A 16,244-nucleotide genomic window follows, 5' to 3' on the forward strand; every position below is an offset into this window, starting at 1 on the left:
CTGCAATGCTGAGAAAGCCCTGGGCTGGTTGGAGGAAGCAGAAAGACCCAGCCCTGAGCCCAGGCCTGGCACAGCAGGGCCTGTCCCTCCCGGGTGGCTCAGGGCTGTTTTGGGGCAGTGGGATGTGAGGGGGAGGAAGGACAAATGTCATAAAATGCAACCCCTGCCAGCCTCTTCAGGGAGGGTGAGGGAGAACCAAAGTGCAGCCCCTCAATGGAAAGTTCCTTCTGTGGGGCTTCCAGAGGCAGTCCCAGAGCCCAGGGGACAAAGCCCTGGGTGCCTCTAGCCGTGCCAGCCCTGCCCAGCCCTTGGCCGTCTCTCCTGCAGGCTGTGCCCCCCTGTCCATGCTGTTCCTCTGCCCTGGCCAGCTGCACACGCCCATCTCACAACATTTTTGTACCCTCCCTGGGGTCCCTGCACCCAGCGCTGCCGGTCCCTGGCACACAGGGCCATGGCAGGAGCCCAACCCTGCTGAGGGGCTTTGCAGCAGGTTGATGGGGTTTAGGAGGGGGTGGGATAGGGGAAATAGGGCTTGGAAAGGCGGTCTTCATGCCCAGGAGGGGTGGGTTGGAGTTTGGGAGGCTGGGATGGGGTATGGAACGAGACAGCTGAAGGCTGGGGATGATGTGTCAGGGGGGGGGTCCCTGTTCCTAAGTGGGTTTTGGGGTATCCCATGTTTCTGGAGAGATTTCAGGGTATCCCCCATTCCTGATGAGGTGTTTTTGGAGTACTCCCACAGTTCTTAGTGGTTGCTCCTGAGAGCAGTGGCACACGTGGCTCCAGTACTCAGAGCTGGGGCCCCACATGGAGGGACACAAGGAGCTGGTTTGAGGGAGAACCCTGCTGCTTTCCGCCAGTTTTGGGGGTTATAAGCGGCTTGTGGGGGTCCCACATTTGATGGATGGGGAGTGCCCCATTTCTCCAGCCCTCCCCCAAATAAGATTTCTGCCACTCAGAGCTTTTCTCACTGATGACTCCCCAGGTGCCAGGCAGACCTGCAGCGCCCGGTGCTCCCCACCTGGAACCCACCTGCATCTGCCCCTCACCCCCAGTGCTCCCAGGAGCAGAATCTGGGGATGAGTCCTTCAGAAGCTTTTTGTGGCTCTGGATGCTGTAAAGGCTCTTTCCACCATTTTCACCTCTATTGTGCACATAAAAAATCCACCAGAAAGAAACTTCTCGGCGATCCTGTAACTAAAGCGGTGCACCATTTACTCCTGCTCCTGTGTCCTTGCCCAGGGCCTGCTCAGCAGAAAGCAGCTGTGGATGTCACTTTTGGACTCCATACAACTTCTGGAGTCACAGAATGGGTTGGGTCGGGAACGTCCTTAAAGCTCATCTAGCTCCAACTGATTATCTTCCACTCTCTCCCTGTCTCTGACAGGTTTTTTCATATTTCTTTCTGTTATAAATAAACTATGTAATTCGTGCTATTATATATAAAACTGAAATGTAATTAGACCCTACAGAGACCGAGTTTCTAAATCCCTGCACCAGCCTGGCTGAGAGAAAAATTTCACAACACTAAAAGTATTTCTTTCACAATAAGTGAGGATTCCACCTAGGTGGGGTTGGATCTTATCACCGGGACATTTGCACCATGACGACTTGATCACCACACTCTGATATCTACATCACATCTGATAAGGAATTGGACATTCCGGGAACTAAAAATAACTATTCCAGGAACCAGAGATGGCCCATCCATCAGCAGAAATGGCCCACTCATCACCCAGGATGGACAATTCATCAGACCCAGGAAAGGCTTTGTGCGGCCCAACTCCGGGACAAGAAAACTTCATGAATACAAGAAGAATAGAATTAATTTGGACTCTACCCAAAAACTGTATAAGAAGGGACCAGCCAAAGCAGCATTCGTGAACTTGGGAGGTCTGGTGCGATAGAGATCAGATCTATGCGTGTTCACCGAGCTCCAACCCCGGGCTTGGTGCTGTTTTTCTCGATCCTGGCGTTTGAACCCGATATTTCGGTCGCATAATAAATGTCATTTCTTTATTAAATTTGATTCGGCAATTTTGTTTATATTATTTCTATATCTCTACATCACATTTCTCATTCAATAAAACTGGGGTTGTTTAATAAAATCCCTAAGTGTTGAGCTTTTGATGGGGTTTTAGTTTAGTCCCAGTTTATTTTTTCTGTTAAAGGAATTCCCCCCCCCCGCCCCCCCCCACATGTTGCTAAGGGAACAAATCGCTGATCACTGGATACTTAAGAAAACAAAGAGCTAACCACTGGGGGTGGGGTATGCCTGGCTACTCTTTTGTTTCACCTGAGTGTGGGGTCAGTTGGGTCTCAGTGTTCGGAGAGAGAGAGGAGCTGCTGGTTCTTTTTCAGCTGCCTTTCTGCTGGAAACAACACAGGGATCCCAAAGCCGCCTTCCCTGCCCCGCTGGAGGCCGGGCTGTGGCCGCCCTGCCCTGCCGTTGCTTCGAGCCTTTGCTACGCTGTAGCCGTGCTCGCCCTTCCTGCCTAGACCTCCGGGGGGTTCCCCACTTGGATACATCGCATCTGCCACCCGGAATTCCTGTTCGTCCCTGCCCTTCCAGCCCGCCATTCCAGCCTGCCGTTCCGAGGGTCCGGCCAGGGGTTTGTGAAGCCTTTGTCCCATCCCTTCCGGGATCCCAGGCCCCCAGTGCCGCGTGCTTCCCGAGCTCGCTCCGGAGCGCCCCCTGCAGCCGCGGGGGAACCATCGCACCTGCCCTGCTCACCGGGAGCCGCCAGCGCCCCTGCCGGCTGCGAGCGGAACTGCACCCGAGGGGAAAGGGCCTGACAGCCGAGAAGGCTGGCACTGGGTTTGGGATTGTTTGCTGTTACTGCCATAGTTATTGCTGTTTGTTTGACTGGTTATACATATAATAGTAAAGAACTGTTATTCTTATTTCCCACATCTTTGCCTAAAAGCCCTTGATTTCAAAATTATAATAACTCGGAGGGAAAGGGGTTACATCTGCCACTTCAAGGGAGGCTTCTGCCTTCCTTGGCAGACACCTGTCTTTCAAACCAAGACAGATGGGGTACCCTTCCTTCTCGGACCAGGGTAAGAGAGAAGAGGAGGCTGCTGTTCTGCTAAGTTCTTTATTTCATAGTCTCATAGCTTTCTTGAAGGCAGAGTTTGAAGGGAGTTACATGATAAAGCTAAGCAGCAACAGCAAACAGCAGGCAAAACACAGCTTCTTCTTCTATATGCTCTATATACTCTATATACTCTATATACTCTATATGCTCTGTACTCTATATGCTCTATACTCTATATTTTTTCTTACAGAAGTGTGGATTATATTTGTTAATTGACCAATAAGATTAACACATGATTCCAGTTTTCTTAACCTATCCTGGCCTAATTCTAAGTCGTAAGCCTTACACCAGTGTTACGTAGGTATTACACAGATTTGTGGATGCAGTTTCTATCAGCTCTTATTGTTTATGTGAACACTCTATGTAAAAAATGTGAACAGTATAATTCTATCTATATTTTGTCTAAAGTAAAGAATTCTGTGAAAGGGTAACACTGCTGTAGCAAGAACTGTGTTTAAGGTCTCTGCTACAGCTTCTTAATGTTTAAGGCACTTAGCATATATTTCTCCTAAAAGTTAAAATTCTGTATTTCTATTTCACTTTGGTGTGGCTTCATGTATCTCAGCTTGTCCAAAGGTTTTAATTCAACCCCTGTGCTTTGGCTTCCCTCTGGGCCTGAGTCCAGAGGAGCTTTCACTCCAACATCTCCCCCTCCTGTTTGAACCATGTAGACTCCCAAATAGCTTTGTTGATCATTTGCCGAATACATTGAAGCAAACAAGGCACCATTATTAACACAACTATGATGATAACTAATATATAAAAACCTATCGCGGTATCCTGCAGTGGTAGGGAGGAGAAGAGAGATCCAACAGACAGGAATTGTGCAGCAAGATTGATTTATTTAATTATTTTACAACTCTTTTATAGACTTTTTTTCTTCATAGTCTAATTGGTCAAAGGATCAGCCACCCCTTTGGGTGATTGACTAAAATCCTAAAATATCCATTTTCAAAATATTTTTCTGCTGTATTATAAACAAAAGTTTGCAAGGTCACAGGTGTTCATAGTTTGTAGAACTCTACTAATATCTTCTGTGAGAGAGAAAAATATCTCACGGGACTGGAAAGAAGCAAGAAAAATTCTTGCTAGCAGCAATATTTGTATCCATAAAAACCCATCTTTAAAAGCTCTTTCACCCGTTGTTAAATTCTATCCATCAAGCAGATTATCTAACCAAGTTCCATTATCAACTCTAATCTTTGACACACCTTCTTTTAGTTGTTGAATACTCTTATGAATGGACTCTGAATGATCAGATAAATTCATAGAACACAGTCCTTCAAAATCTTTACACCCATATCCATGTGCTAATAAAAGGAAATCAATTGCAGCCCTGTTCTGCGAAGTTGCACGTCTGACATCTTTGGTTATCTGTTAGCATATCACTTAATGCAAGGGAAGTAGCATTGAATTCCTTATTTAGCCAACACCCTAGTCAGTCTAATTGTTTCAGTGCAACTCCTGAAGCAAGTTGTGGTAAAAGAAGAGCTGCTGAGAGCCTTTTTACAGAACCCTAGGGTACAAAATCATCATTACAATCTGGCTTATACAGAAGAATAGACCTTTTGTGTCTCATAAAAGCAAGCAGTTTTGCACTGGGTGTCAGCAAAGTAAGTTTTCCCACGCTACATGGTCCACCAGTGATGTATGCTGGGATAGCAGGCCAAACTCTATCTCCCCAAATGAAAAATACTCCATGTGGTAATTGAAAGGGAGTATCATATACAGAATGAACTAAAGAAATATAATTGCACCATGAGGTCTGATTTTTATATGAATTGTGATAAGGAGTAACATCCTTAATTAAAGGTTGACCCTTGTTTGCATAATTAAATTTGACACAAAAGGTCATATATGTAGAACCAAGGATTTTTAATTCTTGAGGTTCAAAAGATGCCTTGGGAAGGTGAGGAACCCACCAATCCCATGCATCTATTGGATTGTAGTAATTCCACACATTTGTCTTAACAAAGGGACCCTGAATAGCTTCATCAATTTCTGTCGGGATTGGCCAAGCATCCATTGGCACACCAACCAAACAGGTGGAATATGGTTTCTCAGAGGTTGTGTTGGACAAACACATAGTATCTAAACCTGATGCATTAGCTAAAGTCACCCAAACATTACTTTAGGTTGGTTAACTGGTAAATCTGCATAGCCAAAAGCAAGCAAAGCAAAAAAGCATAAGCATAATTTTCGATTAAGTTCCATATTCTTCTTACACTATCATCTAACAAAAAATTCTACAATACTGCTGATTCCCCCACCCAAAGTTCACAGTCTTCTGTAGATAGAATGCAAGATGTCAGTCAGAGGTTGCAATCTCTGTTCAGCTCACGTCTGTGTGCCTGCTTCTTTACTTGTAGGGTTGTCAGTGTTCCTTCGCACTTGATAGGGTTTCATGTTCTTTGCTGGAAGCCATCTGAGTTGACTGCCTGTGGAAACACAAGCAAACCCTTTGCCCCATGTTATTAAATGAAATGGATCTTCAATCTTTCCTGTTTCTGGGTTTCTGATTAGCACTGGAGGATTCTCTTTTCGCTCTTGTACTGTTAGAGAAATGTCTGAAAATTGGTGGATCAGGCTCTACAAAAGAGCTATTTAAAAAATTAAAGACATACAGAGCTTTGCTTGACCTCATCTGTGGTGTTGCCTGTGCCAGCCCTCGTTTTTGTTGATCTAGAATATGTTTTAAGAGTGATGTGTTCTTTCAACAATGGCTTGACTTGTGGGAGAGTAAGGAACACCAAAAGTGTGCCACACTCCCCAGTCCATTAGAAAATCAGCCAATTTCTTTGCTTGTATGCAGGGCCACTGTCTGTTCTTATTTCTTGAGGTACCCCTAATGAAGCAAACACTTGCAAAAAATGCTGACAGGTGTGACTGGCTGTCTCACCTGTATGTATTGAAGCAAAGACTGCACCTGAAAAGGTATCTATGGATACATGGATATTTTTAAATTTCCTGAAAGATGGGAATTTGGTAATATCCGTCTGCCACAATTGCAAGCTTTGCAATCCTTGTGGATTGACTGCTCCCGTTGAGACAGGAGGCTGTACAAGTTGGCAGTCAGGACAGGCACTTATGATTGCTTTTGCCTGATCCCTAGAAAGATGAAACATTCGCATAAGTGCTTGTGCATTTTGATGAAAAAAAGCATGACTCAGTTTTGCTTGTTCAAAAATGTTAGGCACAGTATTAACAACAGCTACTGCCAATTCATCAACTCTTGCATTTCCTTCTGCAAAAAATCCTGGAAGCAAAGAATGTGCTCTGATATGAGAAACAAAATACTGACTTTTTCTGTGACACTGATCCATGCCGTAAATCTAACCTCTCCTGATAGGAGAGCGTTTCTAAAAGTCTTTGCCAGGGTTTTTGAGAGACAAACGGAGACTTTCAGCCCTCTCTGCTGGTAGATAGTTGTTTATTAAGTCTTATCAGAGGAACAGAGCCACTAGCGTGACCCAGGCATAACATAGAGCAGTGAAAGAAGGAGAAAAGTCTAATTATCAAGATTTACACAGCCCTTTAAAGATAATTTAACCAATGGTTACTAAAAACATATATTATTTTCACTTTCCTAGAAATTATTCAGTAATATGGCCTGGAACTGTGGAATTTTTTCTCCTATCATCCCAAATTACTTTTACTGCAGAATATGGAGTGGTAGAAGAAGAAGAAGGTTTAGAGAACAACAACAATCCTCCATTTATTACCACAGGCCTGGGCCCTAGGCTATATCACCGTGTCCCGCAGCCATAGGGAGGAGGAGGAGAGAAGATCCAGCAGGCAGGAATTGTGCAGCAAGATTGATTTATTTAATTATTCTACAAACTCTTTTATAGACTTTTTTCTTCACAGTCTAATTGGACAAAGGATCAGCCACCCCTTGGGGTGATTGGCTAAAATCCTAAACCATCCATTGTCAAAATATTTTTCTGCTATACCATAAAAAAGACTTTTCAAGGTTGCAGGTGGCTTGGTTGTTTACATAACTCTGCTACCTCTTCTGTGAGAGAGAAAAGTCTCTCATGGACTTAGAAAATAGCAAGAAAATCCTTGCTAGCAGCATTTTTGTACCTACAATTCCTCCTTTTTGTTTGATAAGATAACAACTCTACTATTAATCCTAAATAGAAATCTACATCAGTTATTCATTCTAAATATGTCCTTAAGGCTTTAACTATCGGACTCCATAATAAGAAATTTAAAGTTCTGTCTCTGCTTGTAGAAGGACCATCCCAGTCTCTGCTTGTAGAAGGACCATCTGCCTGATGGTTGACATCCTGGTCATCATCAGAAGAGTCATTAGGCTGATGATCTACGTTCTGGTCACCATTTGGATGGTTGGTGTTCTGGTCATCATTTGTAGGTTGCCTGTTCTGCCTCTGGTGCCGTAGGTCAGGGCGAACGCATTTTGAAGGTAGCCACAGTATCCCAGTATCTGTGGAAACGCAAGCATACCCACGACCCCAAATGATAAGCTCATGAGGGCCTTCCCACTGGTTAGTAAATTCCACACCCAGACTTTTGCCCAGGGCAATTGTGTCTCGCCTGCAGACTTCAATGAGAGAAAATTATTCAGAATAACAGGATTATTTGAATTTTGTGGTACCGTAAGGTGATTGATTGTATACAAAGCTATTGCTAGTTGGCTTCAGTAACCAAAGGTTCCTGTGAGAATCATTGAAAAGCCATGATAACAGCCCTGAATTCAAATAACTGAGCAGAGTCTGACTCGGATTGGTGTGTTAATCAACCACTGCAAAGGCAGCGTAGGATACTGTGCGCCCTCACGCACAGTGACCCCTGCTAAAAATTTGTCCCAATCCGTACCCCCAAGCTGCCAACATGTCCCGTCCCCAAAGGTTAAGGGAAGTGGTAGTAACATAAGGCCTAATTGCAGCTGTGTGCAGCTGAGTCCTTCACCACCACAGGCCGTTTGCTTAAATAGCTCTGTGTGGTTCCTCCTAATCCTGCGATGGCCGATCCCACCGGGGCTAAAGGCCATTAGGGAGGCCATGCAGAGAAGGAGATGATAGTTACATCAGCACCCGTATCAATCAAACCTCGAAGCTGAGTCCAGGGCGGACGGGTGTTCGGCAGGATCAGGGTACATGTCATCTGTGGCCTTTGGTCAGAGATGTCTGCAGTCCAGAAGGCCTGTGGAAGTCCCGTAGATCCACTGCCGTTATCTTCATGAGTTTGTTGTTCTATCCTGGGGACACAAGACTTAAAAGGCACTAATTTAGCAAGGCAGGTCTTTTCAGGAATAGTTACAGGGGGTTTTTGCGTGGAGACCATAGCGCAAATCTGACCTTTAAAGTCAGCGTCAATAACTCCTGAGTGCACTAAGATTCCTTGATGTGCAACGTCAGGTTTTCCCACCAGCATTGCACTGGATCCCTGGGCTAAGGGTCCATAAGCGTCCAAGGGAGCCTTATAAATACCGCTAGAGTCTAAGACGACTGCAGCTGCAGTGTGGATGTCAAACCCGTCTGATCCGTGGGTGCCATCTGATCCCTGGGTGCTGTCTCTAGGGTTGCTGGGTAGGCCTGTGCCTGTACCTGTGCCACTCTCTGGGGGAGCGACTGCATCAGAGATCAATTCCCCCTCCTTGCAGCCCGGCGGAAGTTTCCCGACAACGGCTGACCATCGGCATGAGTCCGGGATCTACAGTAGCCCGTGCAATGCCCTGGCCTGCCACACCTCTTGCACTGGGGGATCGGTGTGTTTTCTTTTTGGCTCGGCTTAGGCCGCTTCCGTTTTTTGGCCTGTTTGGGTTGCTTTAGTTCACGACCAGAAGATGCGTGAACAGGCTGCAGGAACGCAGCCAAAGCAGACCTTCTCTGGTTCCCAGATCCCACCTTAGCACAGGCTTCGACCATGTCTGTTACCTCACAATCCCCTGGTAAGGCATCTATGATTTTTCTGCACTCCTCGTTTGCGTTATCTCCCACTAACTGCCTTAACAACAACTGTCTTAACCCGTCATCCTCAACCTGCTTCTCAAGAGAAGCAGCGGCTTTCTCTACAAAAAAGAGGAATGACTCTGATTTCCCTTGAACTATTTCAGTATATCGCTTTCTGGGTGCCGACAACTCTATGGTTTTCAACAGGGCAGCCATGCCGACCTGTTGAGCTTGCTGCAGGACGCTAGAGGACAAAATACCCTGTAGGCTGGGATCAGAGAAGGGACCAGTCCCCATAAGAGCATCTGTTCCCGCTGTCCATCTAGGATCGGCAGCAGGCCGCTGCATATTCCCTAATGCAGCCTTGTCCACCAGCTTTCTCCAGGTTTCCTCAAAAACTGTAAATTGTACAGGTTGAAATAGAATTTCACCTAAGTGTCTGATATCAAATGGAGAAAGCAAATCTGTATTTATCACCCTTATTATTTGCATAACCTCAGCAGAACCTAGCCCATGTTGTGCCACCTTGGATTGCAGATCCTGGGCAACCTTCCAAGCAATCACCTCATGCTTGTCATGCTCCCCTGAATTTGGGAGAGCCTTATACACTGGGAAAGCTTGGATCTCCCCTTTTGGGGAGTCACTACCATCCTGAACTTCTGGCACAGCCTGTGGATGGAGTGTAACAGCTTCTCGATTACCCCCAGAATCCTCAAAACTATTTGGTATTCAAAGTGTTTCCAATAACCTCCAGTCACCCTCCTCCAATGCCCGCATCTTAACTGACTCTAAGAAGCGATTGTAGTGGGTCGGACGCACTGTTACCGTGCAGTCCTGAAAGGTCCAGGGGCGAGACTGGAGCAGCCTTTTCCTTCACTGCCCGGCTATGGCAGTTTTGCGCCCCAGGGCCAGAACCTCATCTGCCTCACTTCCTGATGATGAGTCATCAGGCAAAGGCAACTCTGAGATGCTGGGAGCCAACAGTGGTGGACGGAGAGAGAAACTTTGGCTAGGCTGGCTAGAGGCAGAACAGACAGCACAGACTGCAGCTGGCTGCACTGCAGTTTTAACAGCAGCCTCTTTACGGGATGCTGTCTCGGCTGGTCCTGACCGAACTGGTACTGGAGCTGCTGCGACCGTCTCTGGGGCTGCACTCATCTCTTGCTCTGCGTTCAGCGCCGCTGCCGAAACTGCTGTCGTTTCTCGCTCCCCGGCCACATTTGGCGCCACTGCCCCCGGTCGCTGCTCTGCAGCCGCCGCCGCTTCCAGGTTTTCCTGCGGCAGCACTACTTCTGGGTTTGCCGCGGGCTGCACCGCTTCCTGGTTCGGAGCTGCGTCTCCCGCGGGCAGTGTGGGCCCGGCACACCCTGTACAGCAGGATGCCTCTGGCATCTGCAGCAGCTGCTTTTGCAAGCTGAGCAGTTCCTCCAGCTTCCGTGATATGTTCAGTAACTCTGTCAGCAAAGGCAGATGCTGTATTAAAAGGTCGATGGCTCGGTTCTGCGACTGCGCAGAACAGTCGAGCGCCAAGGAGGGCAGAGGACCACACCCAGGCAGTCTCAGTGCAGTCACGCCTGGCGCTACACCGGCTAAGAAGTTAGATCCAGGCGTTCCTGGTGCAGCCAATGCATGTGCAGACGGGCTAGGAGGTGCCACGGGGGTCCAAGTTGCTAAGCCGCTAATTCGCAGCCCTGGATAAGCCGTGGCCACCACCGAGTCGAGCGGCAAGGCATACTATGTGCCCCCCCACTGCCCCGACACCCCCGCCTCTGCTGGCGGGGGGTCCCTGGGGGCCGCGGAGTCCTGCGATTGTGCAGGGTTAGGCGGCGCAGGCTCTGCCTGTGGAGCCCAGTCAGCGGGGCCCCCCTCGGACATTCCTCCGTCACTCATCACCGAAATAGGCGAGCCAGCTCTGCTGCAACAGTCAAGGTCTGTTAGCAGAATAAATAATGAACACCAGGTCTAGTATAATTCTAACACTGCTGGGTCCCCAAATGGGAGTTAGTGTCAGACAGCACAGCCAAGTTCCTGCCATAAGGCAAAGTCCAGGGCACTATCTCTGTCCATGGAAATCCCTTTTAAGGTAGCCCAGTCTAATAATTCCCGAACTGAATTTTCAGAAATGGAGGTTTGCATTACACTGAACACACCTTTCCAGACCATTACCACAGCGTTGGTTTGTGAGCCGCTGTTCGCCATTTCTCAGTCCCGGGGGGAAGGGGAACAGCGTACCTCTAGAGACATTAGGCTTGGCTCGCAGCAGCAGGACATGTCAGAGATTGCAAATCACGTCAGGCAGCACCAAATATTACCGCAGGCCTGAGCCCTAGGGTATATCACCGTGTCCCGCAGCCATAGGGAGGAGGAGGAGAGAAGATCCAGCAGGCAGGAATTGTGCAGCAAGATTGATTTATTTAATTATTCTACAAACTCTTTTATAGACTTTTTTCTTCACAGTCTAATTGGACAAAGGATCAGCCACCCCTTGGGGTGATTGGCTAAAATCCTAAACCATCCATTGTCAAAATATTTTTCTGCTATACCATAAACAAGACTTTTCAAGGCTGCAGGTGTTTGGTTGTTTACATAACTCTGCTGCCTCTTCTGTGAGAGAGAAATGTGCTAATAAATGGACTTAGAAAATAGCAAGAAAATCCTTGCTAGCAGCATTTTTGTATCTACATGGGATGACAGGGAAAAGGGGAGCAGGGGTGTCCTGATGTCCAGAAATGGGGGATTCAGGGGGTCCCAGTGCTGGGGTCCCAGTCCCCCCTCGTCACCCTCAGGAGCCCCCAGCCCCAGCGCTGGAGCCATCGCGCTGCTCCGGGCAGATCCCGGCGGCGCAGGCTGGGAGATGCGGCAGTGCCCGAGGGAGGGCGGGGGAACGGGGGGATCACTTCCAGCTGTCCCCAGGGAAGGCTCTGTAAATCCCAGTCAATCCCAGTATGGTTACAGACGATTCCGGTATATCCCAGTTGACACCAGCATGCACTGTGTCACTCCCAGTTGCTCCCAGTTCCTCCCAGAGTGTGCACAGCATGGGCCTGGTAGATCCCAGTTACCCCCAGTCAGGTTCCATTCACACCCACTATAATCCCAGTATGATTTTAGACACTCCCAGTATGATCCCAGTCACTCCCAGTATGATGCCAGTGGCCCCCAGTGTGTTCCCAGTTGCTCCCTGTCAATGCCAGCACGACCCCAGAAGCCTCCAGTATGATCTCTGTGACTCCCTGTCTTTCCCAGTATATCCCAGTCACCCTTAGCATGCACCCAGTCACCCCCAGCATGCTCCCAGTCACTCCCACCTCCTCCCAGTTGCTTTCAGCACGATTCCAGTTGCTCACAGCCACTCCCAGTCAATCCCAGTATGATTCCAGTCACCCTCAGTGTGATCCCAGTCTCACCCAGCATGGTCCTGGTTGTTCCCAGTGTGGTTCCAGTCACCCCCAGTATGGTTACAGACACTCCCAGTATATCCCAGTTACCCTCAGCATGTCCATAGTCATTCCCAGTCACTCCCAGTGGCCCCAGTAAGGTTCCAGTTATCCCAGTACAAACCAGTCACTGCCAGTGGTGCCACTGCTGGCATCCCCCAGCCCTCTCTGCGTTCCCCCTCGCGGCTCTCCAGGCTCCCGAGAGGAGCCCCAAGGGCTGCAAGTCCCCAGCCAGGGTCCCCAGCAAGGCCCAGTTTGGATCTGCAGCCCCCAATGTTCCCGGTTTCCCTCTCCTTTTCCCCGGGCCGGGTTCCCCCGCCCCCAGCGGGTGGGAGCAGCCGAGAGCCCCGCGCTGCCCATCCCGACCTGTCCCGGCTCCATCCCCGCTGCTCCCGCGGGCTGCGAGGGGCTCGGGAACGGGGGACCCAGGGTGTGGCTGGTGCTGGGGGAGGAGGAGGAGGGATGGGAAAGGAGGGAGGATGAAGAAGGAGAGCGAGAAGGGATGGAAGCAGGAGAAGGAGGTGGGATTAGGGAGGAGGAGGGATGGAAGAGGAGGAGCAGGAGGAAGAGGAAGAGGAGAGACAAAGGAGGATCAAGAAAAGGAGAAGGAACCACAAGGTTGAGCACTCCCTGAATTTGCAGCCCCCCCCCCCCCACCTGTGGGAGCATCGCCCCCCATCCCGCAGGTTCCCAGGGAAGGGGAGCTTGGCCCAGATATCCTGGTGGTGTCCCTGGGTTGGGTTTTTTTTGCAGGGGGATGTTTGGAGAATGAAGAACTCCAAAGCTGAGTGGAAAAGTGGCGGGGGGGTTGGGGGACATTGGGGGGGTCCCAGTGGTGGCTGCTGGCAGAGGCAGTCTGGAGGAGCAGAGCCCTGTGACCCCCAGGACCCCAAAGTGGGGAGCCCAGAGAGGGGGGAACGCCGCGATTCACAGGACCCTCAACAGCCTGGAGAGGGGCAGGGGGGACTCCTTGGAGCCCATCACCCCCAGCATCCCTAAGTGGGGAGACGCAAGAGGGGGGAGCTTTTTGGATTCCTGGGACTCCCAGCAGCCTGGGGAGGGCGGGGACCAAGTAGAGAGGGGGACCCCCAATACAAGCATGACCCCCAGCAGCTGGGACAGGGGGAACCCTGAACACCAAAGGGGAGGGACCAGAGACAGGGAACTCCTGGGAGGCTTTTTCAGAGCAGGTTTTTATGGACACACGATGCCTGGTGTCTTCTAGAGCTGGACTTGGGCAGAGGGACCTTCAAACTCAACGTGCTCATCTCTTGTTTTCCCCCCAAACCAGGATTCCCCATTCCCAAAGCTTGGCCGGATGGAGGAGGAGGCTGCGAGGAAGAGGAAGATGCCCCAGGACCCCCAGGCAGGTGAGGAGGAAGTCACTGCCCCTTTCCCCCTCTCTCCTGCTCCATCTCCCAGCCCAGCATCGCCCCCGGCTGCAGGACAACCCCGCTGCCGATGCCGTCCTGCCGGGGACGGACTGGGGGGATCTCCTTGCCCTTCCCTGTGGCACGGAGGCAAATCCCATCCTCTCCTTGTCCTTCCTCCCCAGACAAGCAGCTGAGGACAGAGCCCAAGGAGGACAAATCCCCGCAGCAGAACCTGGTGGAAGAGGCCGTTTTGAGCAGCTCCCTGGTGCAGGAATCCAACAGGGAGGAAAAACCCCAGAGATGCCACAGGAGGAGGGGCTGCAAACGCAGCCCAGGGTGCTCTGAGGAGGAAAGACCCATCCTGTGCTGGGAAGGCGGCCGGATATCGAGCCAGAGCTCAGACCTGGTGGTCCATGAGCAGCTTCACACTGAGGAGAAGCCCTACAAGTGCCTGGAGTGTGGGAAGAGCTTCAGGACAAGCTCCAACCTGATCCGCCACCAAATGATCCACACTGGGGAATGGCCCTATGAGTGTGGGGAATGTGGGAAGGGCTTCAGATGCAGCTCCCACCTGATCCGCCACCAGATGATCCACACTGGGGAACGGCCCTATGAGTGTGGGGAGTGTGGGAAGAGGTTTCAGACCAGCTCCAATCTCCTCATACATCAGCGGATTCACACAGAGGAGAGGCCCTTCCGCTGCTCCGACTGTGGGAAGGGCTTCAAGCAAAACTCCCACCTCGTCACCCACCGGCGCATCCACACCGGGGAGAGGCCCTACGAGTGTCCTGAGTGTGGGAAGAGCTTCTCAGACAGCTCTACCTTGACCCAACACCGACGGAGCCACCAGTAAGGGAAGCCCTGCGAGTGCCCTGAGTGTGGCAAGAGCTTCATCCTCTACTCCAACTTCATCCCCCAACAGAGGACCCACGTTTGGCAGAGCTCTGGTGACCCACATTCCCTGTGATCCAGTTTGGGAAGAGCCCTGGCTGGTGCTCTCCACGTCCTCCTGGATCCCTGTAAGCACCTGGGTGAACGCAGGGGCTGGAACATCCATTGGGACTCTGATCGAAATCAGAAATTCATTGGGAAGAGCTGATTTGTTGACTTTACGGCCCAAAAATTCTCACCTGCTCTGTCCAGTTGTTTCTTCTGGTGGCATCCAGCAATCCTGGATGATCTTGGAGGTCTTTTTCAACCTAAATAGTTTCCTCCTTCATCCTGTCAAAACAACCAAAATTGGGGTAGAAATAAAGAAATTCAACAAAGGTATCTAAAGTGGCACCATTTTACTGGGATTTGGGGGTGAATTTGGGGTTGGTTCAGGGGAATATTTGGGAGGATTTGGGTGTTGTGATGCCATGGGTTGAGCAGACAGGGCCACGATCTCGTAGTTGTGCTGGCAGAACGTGTCCACCTGAGCCCGTCTGTTCTCCAGGAATTGTGGGTATCTATCCCAGTCCCTGGCCTGAGTCTCCCCGTTTGGGGTGTGCCCCCCAAAGTGCCCAAATCGCTGCTGAAGTGGCTGAGCTGCTCCCGCCTGGGGATGTTCCTGTCCACAAAGCTCTCCTGGTCAGTGCCATGGGGGGCCGGGAGGGGTTTAGGGGTGCCTGGGGGGATTGGGAGGAGCTTCTGGTCACTCTTGAGGGCATTTGTGGTGCTGGGAGTGGGCTTTTGAGGTGGTCTGTGAGGGAGTTTTGAGGGTCTTGGCTGGGCTGTGTGTTTGGAGAGAATTTGGATGGTTCTTGGGGTCATTTATGTTGCAGGGAGTGGTTAGGGGGGGTTCCTGGCCAGGAGCTGTGGGGTGGTTTGAGTGGTCTGGGAGTGGCTGTGGGGCTGAGAAAGGGTTTTGGAGCACTTGACCCCAGAACCCCAAAGCTGCCACCAGACCCCACCCCCAAGATGCTGCTGTGGGTTGTCGGCTCCATGTTGGGGTTCATCCTCCTGGCACTGCAGGAGAAGGTGAGGGGGGGTCCCCAGGGGCCGTGTGTGTCCCCCCAGAGCGTGTGACCCCCCCATCCCGGTGTCACCCCCTTTTCCCTGCCCACAGGGCTCCTGCGCCAGCCCCTGCTGCCCCGGGAGGGAATTTGGGGAGGGGGCAGAGGGGGTGCGCAGCCCCCGCCGGGGGATGAACCCGGCCCAGCGCCCTTCAGTCAGCACCGAGCTGGGCTTGGGGCCGCAGGAGGAAGAGGCTGATGGGAAGCAGATCCTGCAGGGGGACAGGGCTTGGGCTCAGGGCAAGGTCCTGCCCTGCACACCTGGCTCAGGTGTGAGCCTGCCCCGGGAAGGGAGCGGGACATTCCCATCCCCAGGGATCAGGGCTGGGAGCAGCACTGGGACCACGGACATGGAAATACTGGGAGCCACTGGGACCGCACTGGGGGCTGAATTATCCCCCCCAGCACCTTTTCAGGCCGC

At 50.7% G+C, this 16,244-nt stretch overlaps 1 pseudogene; it reads left to right on the forward strand.

The window, feature by feature from the left end:
* Positions 1-16,244, forward strand: part of LOC120412211 — an 89,653-nt pseudogene that overhangs the window by 62,957 nt on the left and 10,452 nt on the right.

The sequence above is a fragment of the Corvus cornix genome, unplaced genomic scaffold (genome assembly GCF_000738735.6).
Source record: "Corvus cornix cornix isolate S_Up_H32 unplaced genomic scaffold, ASM73873v5 scaffold3, whole genome shotgun sequence".
Classification (NCBI taxonomy): domain Eukaryota; kingdom Metazoa; phylum Chordata; class Aves; order Passeriformes; family Corvidae; genus Corvus; species Corvus cornix.